This window comes from Eschrichtius robustus, chromosome X, assembly GCF_028021215.1.
Source record: "Eschrichtius robustus isolate mEscRob2 chromosome X, mEscRob2.pri, whole genome shotgun sequence".
Taxonomy (NCBI): domain Eukaryota; kingdom Metazoa; phylum Chordata; class Mammalia; order Artiodactyla; family Eschrichtiidae; genus Eschrichtius; species Eschrichtius robustus.
Window position 1 is genome coordinate 23,024,257 of NC_090845.1, and position 5,977 is coordinate 23,030,233.

General features: G+C 54.4%; 1 pseudogene; it reads left to right on the top strand.

Moving 5' to 3' along the window:
* The first annotated feature begins 4,535 nt into the window (after nucleotides 1-4,535).
* On the top strand, nucleotides 4,536-5,977 carry LOC137757052 (melanoma-associated antigen B4-like; annotated as a pseudogene).

The window sequence follows — 5,977 nt, forward strand, 5'->3', positions numbered from 1 at the left end:
CAACTAGACGTGCGCATACAACAAAAAAGAATGTTGATACAGACTTTACATGTTTCAAAATAATTAACTCAAAATGGATCACAGACCTAAATGGAAAACTCAAAATTTAAAAAAAGCCCGGGCCTTCCCTCATGGTCCAGTGGTTAAGACTGCACTTCCACGGCAGGGGGCATGGGTTTGATCCTTGGTCAGGGAACTAAGATCCTGCCTGCCATGCGGAGTGGGAAAACCAAACCAAACCAAACCAAAACCAAACCAAACCAAACCAAACCAGAAGGAAATACAGGAGAAAATCTTGGGTTTGGCAACGAGATTTTAGACGCAACACCAAAAGCACAATCCATGAGAGAGAAAAATGATAAGCTGAACTTCATTAAAATTAAAAACTTCTACTCTGTCAAAGGTACTATTAAGAGAATGAAAAGACAAGCCGCAGACTGGGAAAAAATAATTGTAAGACACATATCTGATAATAAACATGAATCAAAAATATACAATGAACTCTTAAAAAACTCAACGATAAGAAAACAAAAACGTCAATTTAACAGCGGTGAAAAGAGCTGAACAGACGCCTCACCAAAAATACACACAGATGGCAAATAGCATACGAAAAGACGATCAACATCACAGGTCTTCAGGGAGTTTGGGATTTAAACAACAATGAGATACCTATTAATATGGCTAAAACAAAAACAAACACCTGGCAATACCAAATGCTGGCAAGGATGGGGACCAATAGGAACTCTCATTCAGTGCTAAAGGGAATGCAAAGTGATAGAGACACACTGTCTGGAAACTGGCTGGAAGTTTCTTTTAAGCTAAACATAATCTTATCATATGATCTAGCAATTAAACGCCTAGGTATTTACTCAAAAGAGTTGAAAACTTATGTCCATCCGGAAGCCTTCAAACCAACGTTAAGAGTACACAAATTCATAGTTGCCAAAAACTGAAATCAACCAAGATGACCTTCAGCAGATGAAGGGGTAAACAAACTGTGGTAGTCCACATGATGGAATGCTATTCAGCCATGAAGAGAAATGACATTTCAAACCACAAACAGATATAGAGAAACTTAAATGTATACTGATTAGCAAAAGGAGCTAGTTTAAAAAGCCTACATATTGAGGTATTTGTAGTGAGGTGGATGGACCTAGAGTCTGTCATACAGAGCGAAGTAAGTCAGAAAGAGAAAAACAAATACCGTATGCTAACACATACATATGGAGTCTAAGAAAAAAGAAATATGGTCATGAAGAACCTAGGGGCAAGATGGGAATAAAGATGCAGACCTACTAGAGCATGGACCTGAGGATACGGGGAAGGGGAAGGGGAAGCTGGGACAAAGTGAGAGAGTGGCATGGACATATATACACTACCAAATGTCAAACAGAGAGCTAGCGGGAAGCAGTCGCTTAGCACAGGGAGATCAGCTCGGTGCTTTGTGACCACCTAGAGGGGTGGGATAGGGAGGGTGGGAGGGAGGGAGATGCAAGAGGGAAGAGATAATGGGGATATATGTGTAACTGATTGACTTTGTTATAAAGCAGAAACGAACACACCATTGTGAAGCAATTCTACTCCAATAAAGATGTTAAAAAAAATCAAAAAAAAGGAAAAAAAAAAAAAAAAAAAAAAAAAGAAAATACACCATAGACTAAAGCAATAATATAAAAAACATACCTAGAAAGAAACCATACAAAAATGTATATAATCTACATGGAGGCAATAAGAAGAATTTCCTGACTGACTTAGGAAAAAGAAGTCTCAACCAGAATAGTATGTTATGTGTATTCGTGAGGCACAGATATTGTAAGAATATCGATTTTCCTTAATTCGTTTACAGATTTAGTACCTTATCCATAGCAGCTGATGACAATCAAACATGGGCTACTGTTTCCTGTACCCAAAATCAACCATGGAAAAATTACAGAAGGAATAAAGAGAAAACATTAACAAAAGCAACAACACAAAGCTAAATAATCCCTGAGGGACAGTAAGTCTCCACTGAACTAGAACCTGAGTGTGGGCAGGTAGGGGGATGCCCTGAATTCGAGACAGGCCTGTAGCCTGCAAGAGAGGCAGATGACAGGACTGATTAGAGAAAAGCCTTTAAACTTGAGCCCTTGATTCTTCCACTGTGCTCTGGGACCATGAATCTCTACTGCTTCACTGAAGGAACCTGAGGCAGCCTTGCAGAGCCCGCATGCCAGGAGCATGGGACACCAAAGATTGGGCTGGATGTGGCAGTATGGTCCACAGGCTGTGAGATAACCATCTGAAACTTTGTTAGTGGATGACAACTGGCCTTTTTAAATGATCATCTTAATGGACTATCACACACGGACTCAAAGAGAATAGCAAGTAACACAGCAGTTGTACAAAAGGACAGAAATTCATTTCTGAACTTTTGGGCAATGCCCCTGATGTCAACAAAGAGAGACCACAGTGAGAACTGTCAGGCTAAGGAGCCCCTTCACTAACTCCTCCGGGATTCTGTGGGGCATGGTTGGGGACAGGGATGGAGTCATACCAGAGAAGGATGGAATGGAATCGCAGGCCCTGCCAGCAGTCAGTGTGAGGACCTTGAGTGAGACCTGACGGGCTCCAAACCACAGAAGAGAGTCTCGCCTCCTTTCCCCTCAGCTCATCTTACCTGCACCAGCCATCTCTGGGAGGCTCCAGGCAGAAGTGTCCAGATGAGATGTGCCTGCACTTCACACCAGCAGTCTCAGGGAGCTGATGTCTCTGATGCGAGGCCTTGGCCTCAGGTCAGCAGACGGGAGGTAGCCCAGCACCTACAGGGAGTCAAGAGAAGACACTGAGAGGGGATTGAGAGCAGCATCCACCATAGAACAGGGGGCCCCAAAGAGGCCTCACTGTCAGTCTCGGGGGACCCAGGCATGGCTGTGAGGCTCAGGCCCCCAGATACTTCCGGCCGGGGGCGCCGACAGAAATGAGAGCCAAGGTGGGACGCCTGCTGACTCAGCTCAGCGGAGGGAAAAGTCCCAGGACCTGCCAAGAGTCAATGAAAGGCCCACGTGCCAGTCCTGCGGGAAGCTCCGCCTGCACCACCCCACACCTCCCCTCCCCGTCCCGCCCCGCCCCGGCCCGGCCCCGCCCCACCCCCGCCCCGCCCCGCCCCTACTGTCCTCCTGGAGCCCAGATGCGCACGACCGGAAGTGACGTCCTCCTAACCACGCTGTGGGGGCGAGGCCATTTTTGAGAGTTGCCGTCCTGCGAGGGTGAGTCGCGGGAGGAGTCCCACGTCTCGTCAGGTGTCAAGGTGTGAGGTGACCCCAGTTAGAAGTGCGGGGACACGCCCCCGACACCCCCAATCCCCTTTCCCTCCGCAAACAGGTGGCCCCGCAGGCCCCGCTCACCCCGCCCACCCCGCCCCTGCTCTCGGCCCGAGAGGCTCGGGCCTGGCTGTTAGGCCCCAAGTCCACCCGCTTCCCCCGCGGGGCCTCGGGCAAGGAAGGCCTCGCTCTGAGGTTGGTGGACCCTGGCTCAGCTCAGTAGAGGGAGCGCCCCAGGCCCTGTGCAGTGAAGGACGGGACCCTCGTGGGGTCCGAGGGGCTCCACGCCCCAGAATGGCGGCCACGCAGACCCCGCCCCTGACGTCAGCCTGGGAGCCTCCGGGCAGGTCTAAAGACGGAGGGGCTCCCTCAGTGCGAACGCGGGCGGGCGGGCGGGCGGGCGGACGGACGGACGCGGGAGACTCAGGGAGGAGGGGGCCTTGTTCTGAGGGGCTGGCCGCAGGTCAGCAGAGGGAGGATTTCCAGGGCACGGGAGGAGTCAGGGTGAGGACTGTCCTCCCCGTCGCAAGGGCACCTCAGAACCCCTCCCCTGTTGTCAGCCGCTTCCTTCCGGCCACACACGGAGAAGGGAGGGCTGCTGTCTGAGAGGGGAGGTGCAGGCCAGCAGAAGGCGCGTCCCTGAGCACTCCCCAAGAGTCAGCCCAAGCCCTTGAGTGAGGACCAGTGGGGCCGCCAACCACAGGGCCTCGACCTGTCTGCCGCACGCCGCAGGCTTGGTAAAACTCTGCCACGTGCGGCCGCGTGGTCACCCTCACTGCCTCCTAATGAGACTCAAGGAGGTGCCGGCACTGGTGCGAGCAGATGGCCCTCGGGGCAAGAGGGGAGCTCCAGGCTGCACCGGCCGCCCAGGGAGGACCCCGAGTGAGGACTAAGGGAGCCACCCACCCCGAAGAGAAGGGACGAGAGAGAATATGGCCTGTCCCCTCCTGCCAACCCGTAAACTCCCAAGGAAGGACTGTCAGGCTGAGACTGCCCGTACTTTTCCTCTGCCAGGTCCAAGGGAGGTTAGAGCTTTGTTCTGAAGGGGCCATCACCAGGCAGCAGAAGGGAGGGTCCCAGGATCCTTCGGTGGTGGGCTGAACGCTCCCTCCTTTCCTCCTCCTGGGTGTCATGGAAGATGGTGGTGTCAACTTCAGAGCAGCAGACGGGATGGGGTGGGGGTGGGGGTGGGGGGGGGTGGGGGAGTCTTGCCAGCAACTGCCATCCTGACTCTGAATGGGAACCGCGAGGACCTACCTCCCCTGCCAGCCCCCACTGTCACCCCCGTGCCGCCCAGGCAGGGCTGGCTGGCTGTGCCCCAAGGCTCACTCTGCCGTCCTCCACAGGGGTCTCAGGGGACAGGCGGAGCAGGAGAACGGGAGCCCTGTGGGTCCTCGAGCAGTGCCCTCAAGGACCCTGCAGAGGCGGCCTTGGTTAAAGCCAGGGAGGAATCTCCCCGCTGAAGGTGCTCACAGCATCTCCTTGTCCCTCCCCCAGGTGCCCTCATTGCCTGCCTTCCTGCCCACACTCCCGCCTGCTGGCCCTGACCTGTGTCATCATGCCTCGGGGCCAGAAGAGGAAGCACCGTGCCCGCGAGAGACGCCACCAGGCCCGGGGGGAGACTCAGAGTCTCAAGGGTGCCCAGGCCACTGAGGCGGCGGCGGCGGCGGCGGCAGAGAGAGAAGAGTCGCCCCCCTCCCCCGCTTCTGTTTCTCGGGGTACTCCCCCGAGCTCCCGTGCTGCTGGCGCTCGCCGGGAGCCTCAGGGAGCCCCAGCCACTAGCTCTCGTGAGGCAGGGGTTTCCTGCCCAGGATATGAAGAGGGTGCCCGGGCGAGCCAAGATGAGGAAAGTGCAAGTACCTCCCAGGCAGCACCTTCCACTCACAGCACTTGGAGAGATCCTCTGTCCATGAAGGCCAGCACGTTGGTGCAGGTCCTGCTGGAGAAGTACAAGCTGAACGAGCCCATCCCGCAGGCAGAAATGCTGAAGGCTGTCAGCAAGAAGTACACGAAGCACTTCCCTGAGATCCTCAGGAGAGCCTCTGAGTGCATGGAGCTGGTCTTTGGCCTCGAGCTGAAGGAAGTCGACCCCAGCCGTCACTCCTACGCCCTCATCAGCAAGCTGGCCCTCCCCAGCGAGGGAAGTCCGAGTGGTGAGTCGGGGCTGCCCACGTCCGGTCTCCTGATGACTCTCCTGGGCGTGATCTTCAAGAAGGGCAACCGTGCCACCGAGGAGGAGATCTGGGAATTCCTCAATGCGTTGGGGTTGTATGCTGGGAGGAGGCACTCGATCTTTGGGGAGCCCAGGAGGCTCATCAGCGAAGAGTTCGTGCAGCAGAAGTACCTGACCTACCGCCAGGTGCCCAACAGCGATCCTCCGCGCTATGAGTTCCTGTGGGGCCCGAGAGCCCTGGCTGAAACCAGCAAGATGAAAGTGCTGGAGTTTGTGGCCAAGATCGCTGATACCGTCCCCAGTGCCTTCCCAGATCTCTATGAGGAGGCTCTGCAAGATGAGGAAGAGAGAGCAGGAGTGAGAGCCGCGGCCAGGGCTGCAGCTGTGGCCGAGGGCAGTGCACTTCCAGGGCCAAGGCCCCGCAGCTCCTCCCACATCTAGGGAGGGAGGCCGCGGGCAGTTTGTTCACTTTGTTTTGGAAGGGAGCAGTCAAGCCCCTAAATAG